Source organism: Colius striatus, unplaced genomic scaffold, assembly GCF_028858725.1.
Source record: "Colius striatus isolate bColStr4 unplaced genomic scaffold, bColStr4.1.hap1 scaffold_35, whole genome shotgun sequence".
Taxonomy (NCBI): domain Eukaryota; kingdom Metazoa; phylum Chordata; class Aves; order Coliiformes; family Coliidae; genus Colius; species Colius striatus.
In genome coordinates this window covers 2,638,652-2,653,433 of record NW_026908519.1, presented here as the reverse complement: position 1 = coordinate 2,653,433, position 14,782 = coordinate 2,638,652, and the positions used below count along the sequence as shown (strand labels likewise).

Below are 14,782 nucleotides of genomic sequence, written 5' to 3'. Positions count from 1 at the left end.
CACTGCTTTGAGGCAAATTAAGTTCATCTGAGGGGGGAGAAATCCTTTTGAGGTGGGAAAATTGCCTTTTTGAGGGTAAAAACTGCTTTTTTGGGGGGGGAATTGCTGCTTTGAGGCAAAATTAGCTCATCTGAGGGGAAAAAGTGCCTTTTAAGGTTAAAATCAGCTTTTTTAGAGGGGAAAGCACCGCTTTGAGGCAAATTGAGTTAATATGAGGGGAGAAAAGTCCCTTTAAGGAGGGAAAATTGCCTTTCTGAGGGGAAAAACTGCTTTTTGGGGTGAAAATCGCTGTTTTGAGGCAAATGAAGTTGATCCCAGGCTTTGTGTGAGGGAAAAAGCCACTTTATGTGGGGGAAAGCCACATTTTGAGGGGAAAAAAACCTATATTTTAGGGTAAAAATCACTGCTTTGAGGCAAATTAAGTGCACCTGAGGGGAGAGAAATCCTTTTGAGGCAGGAAAAGCACCTCTCTGAGGGGAAAAACCTCTTTTTTCGGTGAAAATCGCTGCTTTGAGGAAAACTGAGTTATCTGAGGGGGGAAAAATCCCTTTAAGGCAGGAAAATCGCTGTTCTGTGGGGAAAACCAGCTTTTTTTCCGGAAAATAGCTGCTTTGAGGCAAATTAAGTTAATCTGATAGGGGAAAAATCCCTTTGAGGCAGGAAAAGCGCCTTTCTGAGGCAAAAACTACTGGTTTAGGGCAAAACCGCCGCTTTAAGGGCGAAAATGGGAATCATTTGAGGTATAAAACGAAGGTGTGAGGGGAAATTTAATCTTTGAGGGCAAAACGGTCCCTCTAAGCTCAACAACCCGCCGCTTTTTGGGGTAAAATGGAGCAATTTAAACGATTCTCTCCCCGTTCCTGCCAGCCCCGCGCCTCCCAACACCTTTCTCCAGCTCCCTCTCGCGTCCCTCCTCCTCCCCATTCCCCTCCCCGCTGTACCTCACCCTCGCTTTTGGCGTCAAAAGCCGCTTTTTCTCCGCCTCCTCCCTCCCCTCAGCCGGGCGGAAGCGGGAAAACGCGCGCTCGGCACAAAATGGCGGCCGCCTCTGTCCTCACCCAACATGGCGGCGCCCTCACAGCACCCGCCCCCTTCACCGTAACGGCGTCCGTACAACATGGCGGCGTCCGCACAGCACCCGCCCCCTTCACCGTAACGGCGTCCGTACAACATGGCGGCGTCCGCACAGCCGCCATGTTGGGTGATTTGTACCTCCCACGAGCTCCTTTTCCCACCTCACAGCAGCGGTTTTGCCCCTGAAACGGCCGTTGTCGCCTCAAACCGAACCTGTGACCAACCTGCCCTCATTTTGTGACTCGAAACCCCCATTTTGGTTGGATTTTCGGGCCATTTGGGGCGTTTGGGGCTCATTTGGGGAGGGTTCGGCTCATTTTGGGGGGGTTTGGGTACATTTTGCGGAGTTTTGGATTAATTTTGTGGGGTTTGGGGTCATTTGGGAGGTTTTGGGCTCATTTGGGGGGATTTCGGGTTCATTGGGGGGGGTTGGGGCCATTTGGGGGCGTTTTGGGCACATTTTTCTGAGTTTTGGGTCATTTGGGGCTTGGGGCTCATTTTGTGGGGGTTTGGGTTCATTTTGTGGGGTTTGGGCCATTTGGAAGGTTTTGGGCTCATTTTGGGGGATTTTGAGTTGATTTGAGGGGTGTCTAAGCTCATGGGGAGACCTCTCCCCCCCCCCACCCTCCAATTCCCCTCCCAGCTTACCCCGAGGGACATTTTGGGGGCGGGAGGGGGAGTTATTGCACCATCAGGGGGGTGGAGCCCCCCTAAACCCCACCTACCCCCCCGAAAAGAGTGGGTGGGCTTCGGCTTGACCACCCCCCACGCTCTTTTCCCCTCCTCCACCCTCCCTACGTCTTTGGGGGGTATCAGGGACAGCCCCCCATCATCCGGGGCGGGGCTGAGGTGCCACAGGGCAGCAGAAACTCATCGAGAGAGGGGGGAGGTGAGTTGGGGCGGTCTTGGGGGCTTTTGAGGGGTGGTGTGGGGTTGTTTGGGGTGGTCTGGGGGCGTTTGAGGGCGTCTGTGGGGGTTTGGAGGGTTTCAGGGTCGATTGAGGGGATATGGGGTCACTTGGGGGAGTTGGAGTCTTTTCTGGGGGTTTTGGGGTCATTTGGGGGGGCTTGGGGTCGTTTGGGGGGATATGGGGTCACTTGGGAGGCCTGGGGAGATTTGGGGTCGTTTGGGGGTGTTTTGGTATCATTTGGGGGAGGTTAGGGGGGAGTTTGGGTCGTTTGGGGGCATTTGGAGTCGTTTGAGGGGGTTTGGGCTCATTTTGGGGGGTTTTGGGCTCATTTGGGTTGATTTGGGTCCATGTGGGGGCTCTGGGGGCATTTTGGGCTTTTTGGTCTCATTTGCAGGAGTTTTGGGTCATTTGTAGGGGGTTGGGGCCATTTTGAGGGGTTTTGGGATAATATGGGGGGGTTTGGGCTCATTTGGGGGGCTTTTTGGACCATTTTGGGGGGTTTTGGGTCATTTGAGGAGGTTTCAGGTTCATTTAGGGGGGTTTGGGTCTCATTTGGGGGGATTTTTAGACCATTTTGGGGGATTTTGGGTCATTTGAGTAGGTTTTAGGTTAATTTAGGGGGGTCTTGGGCTCATTTGGGGGGATTTTGGGTCATTTGGGGAGGTTTTAGGTTCATTTAGAGGGGGTTGGGGCTCATTTGGGGGGATTTTGGGCTCATTTGGGGGGGTCTTGGGCTCATTTGGGGGAGTTTTGGGTCATTTGGAGGGAGTTTTGGCTCATTTGGAGGGAATTGGGGTCATTTGGGTAGGTTTTGGGCTCATGTGGGAGGCTTTTGGGACAATTTGGGGGGGGTCTTGGGCTCATTTGGGGGAGTTTTGGGATCATTTGGGGGTTTTTGGGTCATTTGGGGAGGTTTTGGGCTCATTTGGGGGGCTTTTGGGGCCATTTTTGGGGGTTTTGGGTCATTTGAGGAGGTTTCAGGTTCATTTAGGGTGGTTTTGGGCTCTTTTGGGGGGACTTTAGGCTCATTTGGAGGGGTTGGGGTTCATTTGGGGTTGTCTTGGGTCATTTGGGGGGGTTTGTGCCCTTTGCCCTTTGCCTCTTGGCTTGGGGGGGGGGGATGTTTTTTGCGGGGGGAGGGGACATCCCCTTTCCATGATGCCCTGGGTGTAAGAAATATTGATGTTGCTTTTGCAGAATTAGAACTTAAGACAAGGAGTTTCGACTGCTGTCTGTGTCTGTGTGGTGTAAATCAGGGCACTGACCATAAGACAGTTACCTGCTTGTTTGTAGCGTTAACTAGAGTTTTAAATCTCAGGCCTGTGGGGAATGGGTCATAATGTACAAAAACCAGCCATCCCCTGAGGGGATTGTAGGTGCCTGGAGAAGTTGTAAACCTTGGAGTACCTGATCAATGGGGAAACAAGGAAGGGACCCTGGATAGGGAATAACAAGCCCAATGTTGTACCTGTCAGGGGTGCTGCTGGCTAGGACACCGCTCTTGCAAGAACGCTTCATACAAGTGCTTCCCTGCAGAGTCTGACCCGAGTCTTTCACGAGGAAGCTTGTTTTGTTTCTCACATGGATGTTCTGTCATTTCTTTTTATGTGTTAGAGGTGTTTATACTTGTTTCATCTCAACAGTGGTCAGTAGGGATGCAGCTAAAATCTAAACTGGAAGCTGTGCAACGTAATCTTAAATACAGTGCAGTATAGTGCTAGATTCTACTCAATTCCACAAGGCATCAGGGAAAAGTCCTTTTCCCAGAATATAGCTAGGATAGCTAACCCCAACTGCCCAAGGGACATTCCATACCATAGGATGATGTTCTCAGCAATAAAACCTGTGGGGAAGGAGGAGAAAAGGGGAAGCCAAATTCAGTAAGTAGAGACGTTCCCAAGTCAGTGTTAATACACGCTGAAGCCCTCCAGGAGATGCATAAACATCTGGCCACCAGTGGGAAACGATGTATTCCTCATTTTGCTTTGCTTCTACACCTAGCTTTTGTTTTACCCCTTGAGGTGTTTACCTATTTCACCCATCAACCTAGGAGTTTTCTCACTTTAATCCTTCCAGGTCTGTTAATCATCCCACTGCAGGAGAGTTAGGAAGCAGCTGTGTGGTGTTGAACTGGGATTAACCCCTAAGAGCAGGAGACCCAGATCAGAGGAGAGACTGGGATAGAACTGGTTACAAAGGCTAAGCAGAAAGCTATGACTCTATTATAAAGAAAACAACTGTCCTGTAGACTCCTGAGCATGAAGAAAAGCCCGTTGATGGGGTTTGTTGTGTGTTCTGTGTTTTCATACATAGTTCTTGAAAACAATAGGGAAGCCTTATGTCACTGAACTTTACACAGTGTTTGGTTGAACAAACTGTTTAGATAATAGCAATACCTTTTAGATTGTATGTGCCATTAATTACAGTGCTAAAGAAACTTGAAAGCTGAGAAGTCCTTTAATGACCTAATGGCTTGAAGTTGAAAGATGCTTTGCTTGTTGGCATTCTGTATGCTCAGTATCCAGCCCCAGTACTTTTTAACGGGCCTCACTAAAGATTAAGTTTTTAGATTTGCTGCTCAGATAGCTTCTGCTCAAATAATGGGATGTTTTTAAGTCTAATATTACCTGGTTTTGTTATCTACTCCTTGCCCTAGGTTGAAAGTCCGAGTTGCTTCTGGGTTCCTATGGAAGGATGTGAGCCTTACACAGTCAATGAAATAGAATATAAAAACCTGACTGCTGCAATGAATCAGCTCTACCACACACCTTACAAAGATGTGGATGAGGCAAAACCAGTCACGGTAGAAGAAGGACAGGTAAAAGCACCGTTATGTTGTGTAGATAGCAAGAGTCTTTGCATTGGTTTGGGGCTGAAGCATCCAGGGTGCTTTTTCAAAACAATATTGTCAGGCACTGGAAGCATTCATGTGGATCCCATATAGAGCAAAGAAATGTAGACTGTATCGCACACAGCCAGTGACACTGCATGTCAGCTTCTGTGGAAGTACTGCAGGAACAGTGTAAGTAGAGTTTAATAACTATATTAGTAAGTTTCCTAAGCATGAAGTCTTGTTACATCAGTTATTTTTAGAAGAGATTGTGTTTCAAGAAGAAGGTAGGAAATCAGGTTACAAAACCTGTTTCAGAAGAGCAGTTCTTAAACAGAACCAATTGGTGATTAATGAATGTTTCTTCCTTAGTGATTCCAGTTTTATTATTGACCTGTTTTAATCCTTTGTTATGTCTCATTGGTGCACTTCTTAAGATTTATCATGACTTGAAGTAATCTCTTGACATGTATCCAAAGCTTTTTCCAAAGTTGTTAATTTTGTTGAGGTAGGATGGTTGGTTGTGTTTATTTTCCTAGAGCAGCTAAAAGATGGGATAGTGCTGCTACTCAGTATTGTCTAAACCTTCTCAAAGGTAAGTAAAACGTCCTGCCAAAATGGTCATTGGTATTTCTGTTTTGGGAAAAAGAAACCATTGGAGAATTGTAGTGCTTGTATTTTGTATTTATTTAAGAATGTTGTATGTTAAAAATACAGAAAGAAGCTACATTAGTGGTTTCTGTGTGGACTAAGGCAAAAACATTTGTGGAGCTGCATGTTGAGTACTGTGGGCTTCCATGCTGCATCAATTTTGACAGTTGACTAGAGGGTATCTGGCTCTTGGATAGGCTAAATAACGTAGGACTCGTGTGACAGTTGTTTTGAACAATGAAGCCTTTCTGTCTATTTGGTCTGAATCTTTGATTCAGCATCACAAATGTATTGTTGTAGTTTTGTGTGGAGACGTCACAATCTGGCTTACGGATTTACCCTGTCAGTTGTTGTTTGACGAGGATGTAAGCAGCAGCTCAGAAGAGGAGTATCTTTGTTACACATGTTAAAAAATAGATTGAGCTCTAAGTAGTCATTTTGTTGTCCAGAACTGCTTTCTCTTTAATCTCTTCTTGTCTTTTCCCATATTTGAAGTTTCAGTGGGTCATCCAGTCTTTTTCTGATAGCTTTTGGTCTTACTAGAAAAGCAACTCTTCACTGAGGCATCCTAATCTTGAGTTATATTCTTCTACCTGAAAAACTGCCTGCCCATTTACTTACCTTTTATGTGGAGTTTTCTATACTTGTATTTGGGGAGGAGAGGATGAGTTTATGAAAATGAGAAAGGGTCTTTAGGCTGATCAACTCCCCAAGGTAACCAGTAAGCAACGCTTCTCATGATTTACTTATGTTTTCCCCACACCCAGCTGTGTGTCACCATGCAGAGTAAAGGGAAAGGTTCCTATAGAAGCAGTGATAACACTGAATTTCATTTCCCAGACTGTACCGTAAGCAGTGATAATTTTTTTTCATTGCTGGCACATCCTTAGTGTCTGCAGAAGCAGTGCTTCACATTTTACTCGTGGATTTCATCAGCTGTGTTTGCTTGGATGAAGAGCCTAACTAAGCTATACACATGTACAAATAAAACTTATTTCAAGAAAAGTAAATGTCAAGTTTGGGAAGTGTGCATTTGTGCTACAGATTAGCTCATCTTTTAGACTCTGACAAAGATTTTTAGTGTAGACTAGGACTAGTTTGTGTGTGGAAGTCATTAATCTGTTTTGGCTCTCAATTTTCCTTCAAAGACTAAGGAGAACATTTTTGTAACCCTTCTTATTGCCCTGTTACTTTCTTATTTCATTTAAAAGTTACGACAGTTGTACTAGCTTCTCTAAAGAGATCGTGTACACATCTAATTGTGATTTCTATTTTTGTCTGTGTCAAAAGGTGGAAGTGACAAATACTGATAGTTTTGTATGGGTTTAATCTTTATCCTTGTTCTTGTATTTATAACTCTGTTTAGCAACTACCCAGACAACAGCCAAAGTATGTGCTGTAGAAGATACCACATCTGATGTTTTCCTTTATGTGACAATAAAAGGTGAAAAGGTAAGATATTTTTCTCTCTATAAACCTCTTTGTGCACTCTGCTGTAGAAGTTATAATTTTGTGACAAATTTAAGACGGAAAAGTGTTATTTGCAAGTGAAATTTGTAATTTGCCATATACAGTAGAAGTGCAATCATTAACTTACTAGAAGATTTATTTTCTAAATCTGTTGTTTGTGAACTTTGGAATGAATTCTGTGAGGTGGAAACTTGTGAACCGCTTTGGAAGGTATTGACAAGCAAATGAAGTCCCCCAAGTACTTCAGATGAACAACTATGTGAATTTACTGTACTCTTGTCCTTCTTTGTGATACACTTAAAGATATTTCAAGAAGGTGATTGCATGGTGTTATGAAAATAAATACAAGTTCATATGTGCATAAGGCTGAATTCCCAAACAGTTGGGAGAAAGGAAGAAAGCTCGTTGCACTTACCAAAGTGCGTAACTCCTGCTAAACCTCTGCTGCAGCTACTGTCAGACTTAAGCAGCTGCCTAGTAGACAAAAATAAATGTGTTTGAAAACTGCTGCCATTTGGAGTATTTTACCAAGACTTTTAACATTAGAGCTGTGGTCTTCACTGTAGACAATAACTTGGATTACATCTTAATTTGAATACCTTCTCTGTTCAGAATCACAGTTGGCAAGTGTCACTTCTCTCTGAGCCAGTAAGAACTTTTAAGTTGAATATTGTTTTTTCCTGCCAGGTTTGGATGCACTCTGAATCAAAAGGACATAAAACTGTTAAGATAGTTTTTCTAAAAATGTTTAAAGCTCATAGAAAACTGAGCACAGAATTTTAGGCAAAAGCATGAAACTGGTAAGTAACACCTGTTTGGAGAACATAGAGGAAGATATGACCAACTTTCCTGCCCTGGAATGAGTACTCTTCAGAAAGCATTTGTACATACTGCATATGTCTTCCTGTTGTCTCCAGCTTCAAGTAAATTCTGAAGCAGTATGTGATGGTGACTTGCTTGTTGATTCTGGTCAGTCAAAGACTTGGGTTTTTTAGGTATGCATTAATGATGATCTCGTCTTAAGCAGCTTTGCTCATTTTGAGCAAGCTGAAGAGAATGCAGTGAGTTCAGCAGATTATCAGGAGACCCAAACATCATTAAATCTTGACTCTTTTCCAATGAAAGTTGTTAATCCTGCACTTGATTTGAGGACAGTGCTGCTCCAGCAGAAGGTATCAATAGATCCTGAAACAAGTGGGAACCGTGTGTGTTGGCAGCAATCATTCATGCAGTGCATCATTTGTCTTTACCTGGATATATTGAACTACTGTATCAGTTGGAATCCAACAAGTGGAACAAATGGTATCCTAACAAACACTGCCTATGTATCAGACTTTACAAAGAGCAATCAAATCAGCAGATGCAGGAATATTCTAAAGCATTTTGTACTTGATAAGACAAAGGGTGAGTTGCAGGGTCATTTGTTGATATGCTGAAAAGCATTAGATACTGTTGAAATAACTTGTAGCATTGATCAGTGATACCTTACTGTTTGATTTGAGTTTAGAGGGATTTCTCTACACAGAGGTAACTTGAATGTTTTCTGTGAGTTGTCTTGTTTAAAACAGACTTGAATCACTATAAATATCCTCTGTCCTTGTTCACTCGGTTCGTTTGCATATCTTTATGTAAATACAACTGTCTTTTGGTTGTTCTTTTTGCCATTAGAAAATGAGACAAGCAGAGAAAGAAGTCAGTTGCAACCAACTGTAAAAAGACTGGCCTTTCATAGATTCAGATAATCACAAACGTGTTTCTGCATCTTTTAAAATTGTCTTTCTAGATCTTGCTGTATCTGGTTCTGTTCTTGAAAAGACATGACAAAGCTTAAATACAGATGACAGTGAAACTACCAGATCTGTAAGTGTTAGATTTTCTGTTCAAATGTCAAAATGAATTAAGTTAAGCATCTGTAAGGCAGATTAGGAATACTGTAGTCAGCTATCACGTCCTTTTATGTAACAAATCTGGGACTAACTCTTGATCTAGTTAAAAGAGAACGTTGTCCTTCAAGTTTGTGGTTCTGGTGGTTTTCGTTTTTTAGATTGCAACGATGGACTTTGAACAGGTTGTGTCTCCTTTTGTACTCACTTGCTCTAGTGCTGTGAAGATGTGTAGTGGTTTTGTGTGGCCAGCTTTTGGTAGTTGTTGGGGGAATACAGGGGCAGATTCTTCAAAGAAAGAGCTGCCAGAAGCTATAGCTTGAGCTGTGAACATGAACTGATTCTCCTGTGTGGTTGATGTTCTTGTTGCATGCTTGATTCTTATTGAAGAAAATTCTGTTAGGTAAGAAAACCACCTTGAGCTCAGTAATCTTTTTTTTCTAAAATGTTGCTCTTAAACAGTATTTTACTGCCAGAAAAGGGTTTGTCTTTTCTTGATAGATTGTCAAAACAATCCCAGGATTGCCTTTCAAGGAAAATCCAGCAGTTCACACAGACAGGTATGGTACAGTATGTTACATATTTGACCCAATTGTGTAGCCAGATAATTAGGAGCTGTAGTATGTTTCCAGTTACTCTTCTTAGACAGCTAAAAAGGCAGAGGGTAAGACAAGATGTGTGCACATGGTATTGGGGAAGGAGGCCATTAGAAGCTGCTGATACTTATCCAGACCACAGTAAAAATAGCAATTCTTTCTAAACAAGGCTGTGATGAGGCAGTACGTTTCTGCACACTCAGCATATTCAGTTGCCTTCTTTTATTCTTAGTGTGATTTATAAAGTTTTCCAGCTGAATGAAATCTGACTGAGTTGACTTGTGCAAGGCTTTTATTATGCTGCAAATCACTTGCTGCATATGTAAACAACCTGAGGAGTGTTTTTAATTCAAGTTTTAACTGTTGCAAAGATACATTGTTTCATGGTTTTGCAACTTTAAGACACCTTTTTCCTGCAGTCCCATCTGATTTTCTTCTGAAGTTGAGGAACCCACCAATTCTCTTGGTTAAAAAAACCTTCGGGTTATTTTCAGATACCTGAAACCTAATAGTAAATTTTACATCCAAAATGGTACTTTTTGATTTCTTCTTTCATATTTGAGGGTTTTTGTTCGCACAGGTAATACATCAGAGATATTTTGTAGGTGAACTGTTTCGTGCCATTTAGAAATATTGGTGATATTTATCGATTACACTTTCCTTTTGCATTTACATTGAATTTAATATTTGTATATTTCTCAGGCTTCAGCAGTGCTTAAATTCTGATCCTTTGAACACACATAGAACTGAAAATGAGCAACAGGTAATTCCAGGATATAACTTCCATTTAAACCTCTGCAAACGTGTGTCATATATGTGGAAGGTGTGGGTAGTGTTGAGGCTACAAGAGTGGTCATTGTGGAGGGACATCAGGGACTGAATCCAGCCACATCAGCAACAACACCAGACCAAAGGTCAGCAAGCCAGCAAAGTTGATGGTGCCTCTGTGAAAATATGAAGGGCAAAAAAAAATGCAGGGGAAGAGACAAAAAGAAAAAAAGCAAGAAACAGAGGCAATGGCCAAGTCAGGGGACAGTAGGAGTCTCAGCACTGTTCTGTGTGACGTGTGTGTGAGTTGTACTTCATTTGTGTTTAGCATTTCTTTGGCTAATTCTTCTCAAAAAAAATAGTTTTTAAGTTGGATGTAAGCTCAAACCCATCTACTAAGTATTGCCTTTGTCATCTATTTCATATGGTTTCAGAGTTTTCAAAATCTTGAAGAAAGAAACTTTGTGTTTCTTGGCAAGAAAATGAAGCCACCATCAATTCTGGAAACAGCACCACTTCTTGAAGATGTGGAAAGGGTAATGCTAATGTAATACATTACATTTAGTATTTTTAAGACTAGTATCATACCTTAACTTTCAGATACTAAATATTATAGTAGCTAATTTTGATTGAGGAATGTGTAGGAGGTTGTTCATACGGTTGAGTAAATTATGCTTCAGAGAGACTGTAGAATTGTACAGTTTCATCTGATCTATCAACCACTGCTACAAATGATGGCATTTGAATTAGATGTAAGAATTTAACTCCTCATCCCAGAAGAACTCTTATCATATTGTGTGTTAAGGAAATGTATTATGCAGTGGGTCAAAGGCTTTTAAATTGCTCAGTGCTTTGTGTTGCCTTGTTGGTGTTTCAAGCACACGATATTCAGGTAGAACTCTTTATTTCTCTTTCTGTAGGAACCTACTTGGAAAAAAGTTTTAGGCCCTAACTCCACTGAATCTTACTGTTGGCCACCAATAGCTCAAGGATGTGATGTAGTTGCCATCTCATGTCAGGGAAATAATCCTTTCTTGTATATTCCACCAATTCTTACACTTTTGCAGTCGAGCAGTTGCTACAAACCTTGAGAAACAGGAGTTGAGGATGTATATATTAGAGTACTGCAGGTTTTGTGTTCTAAGGTGCAAATGTCAATGAATGATCCAAAAGGTAGTGCATGTTGAGAATGGGTGCATCTGATGTAGTCTTAGAGTATCTTCATGATGCTTCCCAGGTTATTTAGGCCATCTGCTTAGACATTGACAGAGATGGACTGCATGAGTGTGGGAGTCTGTAACTTATTTATCAAGTAATATCTAACAAGTGGTTAATGTCATATCACTTTGATACTCGATGAAGCTTGATTTTTAAGGGGCTGTTACATAGTGAAATGGAAATGTCTGGTTTGATTTTTAAAACATTGTCATTCATTTTCTACTGCATTAGATCACAGAAACATAGACTTACTGAGGCTGTAAGGGACCACTGAAAATGGCTCACACAGCTCCAAGTAAGACAAGATGTTTCTGCTTCTATGAAACTTTTGGACCTTTCACCGTGTGTTGCTGCACATCCATTTGTCTCCAGCTTGGTGCACGGTTCCTCGGGCCTGTACCATCTGCATTGAAGAGGTGATATGGTGTTAAAAGCTTCTGTTTGAAGCATTGAAAGGCCTGTTTTGCGGATTTTAGTTTTGCCCTAAATTCTGAAATAGTACAATGACTAAGATTCTAAACAGTTTTCTCATGCTCTACTGTAACTCTTTTGTACATACACACCTAGCCACTAGCACTTATCTTGTGTCCTGGGTGGAAGGAGGCACAACTTGTTTTTGAGCTACTGAAAACATACCAGAGATGCTCCAGACAGCTTCATCCAATGTTGTTAATACTTGGGCAGAACAAAGAAGCAGCTAAAAGTGTGAAAATCTGAGGAAGTAAGAATACTCCTGTCGTCTTAATGACACTTGAATGCAGTGTAGGCTGTCTTAGTTGTTTGTGACCAGAATGTTCAGAATGTTTTTGTGGTTGTTGATTGAGTGGCAGAACTATAAGTAAGTTTTCCAAAGACAGAGCTAGTAAAATGCTTGTTTGACTGCTCTGTGCCACACAGTGCAGAAATTAATTTGACCTAATATTTTGAGAAAGCTACTGTATATCCTGAGGTGTCTTCTCATGGAACTTCCAGTCAGTGTGGTATAGAGCTGAACAATTGTATAAAATGTTAAAGTATGATCTGAATTCTTCTGTGACTCAAAACATAATCATTTGGGGATTGAAAATGTTGGGAAGTCTCTAAGACCAGACATTCTGAGCATGACATGAAACTGGAAAAACATCACTTTTTGTGAAAAGTCTAGTGATTTGGCAACACTGCAAATGTCCATGTTTTGGTGCTTTTGTTTAAGACTATCTGAGGTAGTGCACTGTGCTTATGGAGTGTGAAACTTCTTCAGTGGTACTTCAATGAGAAACTTCAACACTGACAAATCATCAAAAATTACATGTATAAGAAAATACCGATGTGAGATTTTGATTGTGGTGGGTTTTAATTTTGCTTCTGGAAGCTGTCAGAAATTCACACCCTTTGTGAGAGTTGTATATTGTACATTATAAGTTTAACAGAAAATTTAGGATTTACCAATGTTCTTTGGCATATAACAATGCTTCGTGCTTCTTAAAAGAAGAAATACACAGTAAAGCATGTCTAGATTACATGAATTACCAGCCCTCTGGTTTGTATCCACCTTTAGGTTGTACAGCCTTGTATGGACAGTGAAAGAACCGCTGTGTTACTCAAAATACTGGCTTTTACCCGCAGTAATCTTCAGAAGGTGCTGACATTCACTAATTCAGGAGATGAGGCAGAAATGGTTCATCAGGTGAGCATCATTTTACACAGGTAAGTGGGGCTTTTAATTATTAAGATATAACAAACTAAAATATTTTGACTTCTAAGAATAAAGGAGGTTTGTGAATTTGTAATTTAACTACTTCTGCTAAAAATAGCCCAAACCCTGCCCTTCTGCCAGCTAGAAGAAAGGCTGACAGGAATGTCTGACACAGAATGCATTCATGATGACATTTTTAACTATGTTCTGTCTCATTTTGATAAATCCCAATGTGGTTCCTCCCCACAGTTACAGCTGTGGATATTGGGTCCCTCCTTCGGGACACGGCCTGCTCTGGCCATAGTGATAAAGAAGGAAATCACTGCCCCTGGCTCGGGGCCATTAATGAAGTGAATCGCTGCCCCTGGACTGGGGCCAGCTTTAGCAAAATGAGTCTCTACCGCTGCTGTAGGGTCTTTAAAGAAATGCAAACAAACCTCAGCTTCACCAATTCTCTCCATAGAATGCAGGGAGGTCTCTGTTCCAGCACACCTCCTCCTCTCTTTCCTCACTCACCTTGGAGTCGGCGTGGTTGTTTCTCTCACTGTTCCTACTCCTTGCACCACTGTGGAGAGTGTTGCTCAAGTATGGCTGAAAGAAAGAGGTCATAGCAATGTTAACCTAATAGAAATGTCTTAAATAGAAAAAAGGTTAGCCCAAGGGCACATTGTCCTTGAGATAAGGGACTGCTTGCAGCTGCATGTAGACAGGATATAAAAAGAGGATGTATTAACCACAAAAATGTAGAGCAAGATGTTTCTTAAGAGGAGTTGACATTTAGACAAATAGCCAATGATGAGCTTAGCTTTGGCAATATGTATGAGGCTGATTATTGATGCTATAAAAGAGTGGTGTCTTTGCAAATAAAGTGAGATTTGCTGATCATCCTTGTTGGTCGTGTTGCATTTCTCCCGCCGTCTCCGACAAATGGTGACCTCGACGTGATACACGGGGGACGTGATATACCGACGTGATACACGAACGACGTGATACAAGATTGGCAACCACGGCGGAGCGGCGAAGGAGCTCGGGTCCTAGCAGCGAGGACGGCAACTAAGCACCAGAAAACAGAAGGAAGGGGTGGTGCCATGCCCTGGGTGATCGTACAGACGAGCCCGGCCGATACGTGCTGCCGAGACCTTGTGGGGCTGCAACAGCACTGACGACTTCTGAAAATGGAAAGGCAAGCAGCATATGATTTATTTACTTGCTTTTTAAAGAAGCGACAGGTTAAGGGAATAGATTTGGAAAAGGATCTCCCTGGGCTTTTAGCTTATGGGTATGCTAAGGGTTGTTTTCAGAACCCACATACTGTTCATGAGTTAAGTGAATGGCGAAAGTTTGGGGATAAACTATGGGAAGCTACCCTGGAGGACGATGAGATAGCTGAAAAGTTAGGGAAGCTTTGGAGGATAGTGCGCAATGAGTTGTTGCAACATCAGGCATAAAAGAAGGCTGCTGAGCACGCATCAGCAGCACAGAGTAAGAACAAAAACTATGAGCATGACTGGTTCCAATCCACCTCGCTGGCTCCTACCGTCTCAAAAGTAATGCTCAACCCCCTGGGTGTAGAAAATGGGGTGCGGGAGCCATGTGAGTCATCGGCCCCTCCCGGGGAACGAGAGTGCCGGCCTAAAGAGCCCCCGCCTCTGCCCCCCCCACTTAGTGAGCCTGTCCCTGGGGCAGAGAGTGAACTGGCAGAGGCAC

General features: G+C 42.5%; 1 long non-coding RNA gene across 1 annotated transcript; it reads left to right on the top strand.

Moving 5' to 3' along the window:
* Positions 1–1,887: 1,887 nt before the first annotated feature.
* Positions 1,888–5,000, top strand: LOC133629237 (uncharacterized). The gene is made up of 3 exons (XR_009820988.1): positions 1,888–1,963; positions 4,641–4,802; positions 4,897–5,000. It is a non-coding gene; the product is annotated as an uncharacterized LOC133629237 (long non-coding RNA).
* Positions 5,001–14,782: the final 9,782 nt, after the last annotated feature.